This window comes from Triticum dicoccoides, chromosome 1B (assembly GCF_002162155.2).
Source record: "Triticum dicoccoides isolate Atlit2015 ecotype Zavitan chromosome 1B, WEW_v2.0, whole genome shotgun sequence".
Taxonomy (NCBI): domain Eukaryota; kingdom Viridiplantae; phylum Streptophyta; class Magnoliopsida; order Poales; family Poaceae; genus Triticum; species Triticum dicoccoides.
In genome coordinates this window covers 287,994,131-287,995,115 of record NC_041381.1, presented here as the reverse complement: position 1 = coordinate 287,995,115, position 985 = coordinate 287,994,131, and positions in this window count along the sequence as shown.

Genomic DNA, 985 nt, shown 5'->3' with positions numbered 1-985 from the left:
CAATCAAAAGGTATACCGCTCCATGATTGGTTCTTTGCTATACTTATGTGCATCTAGGCCTGATATTATGCTTAGCGTTTGCATGTGTGCCCGATTCCAAGCGGCACAAAAGGAATCACATCACCTTGTTGTGAAGCGAATTCTTCGGTATATGCCTCACACCCCAACACTAGGATTGTAGTATCCAAAGGGCTCATCATTTGATCTAGTTGGATACTCTGATGCTGATTATGCTGGTGACAAGGTTGATCGCAAGTCTACATCAGGCACATGTCACTTTCTTGGACGATTTCTTGTCTGTTGGTCTTTAAATAAACATAACTGTGTATCCCTCTCCACTGCTAAATATGAATACATTGCTGCTGGATCTTGCTGTGCTCAACTTCTATGAATGAAACAAACTCTCAAGGACTACGGCATCAACATGAAGAATGTGCCACTCTTCTGTGACAATGAAAGCGCCATCAGGATTGCCAAGAATCTAGTTCAGCACTCGAAGATAAAGCACATTGAGATTCGTCATCATTTTCTCAGAGATCATGTCATCAAGGAAGACATTGATATCATTCACGTCAATACTGAAGAGCAACTGGCTGATATCTTCACAAAGCCCTTGGATGAGAAGAGGTTTTGCAAGCTGCGGTGTGAGCTAAATATCTTAGAATCCTCAAATGTCCAGTGAATGGACACACATCCTAACACTTATGCATGTTGATGACTTAGATGTGCAACACACAAAGTAATGTATTTCTTCAATCAATGAAGACTTACCCTCTGAGTGTGAATACATTAATGTGGAATTTGACTTAGAGCGCCACAATAATTGTGCGCCTTGTCTGGTTCTAATACTTCCTATACGGTGGATAACACCACCACCACACTTTCTTGAAGATTTTCATTTGGCATCATGGTTGCATTGTCTTTGTATTTGGATTGTCTTCAACATTGATTTATCTTCAAAATCTATATCTTCACAATGTTGATT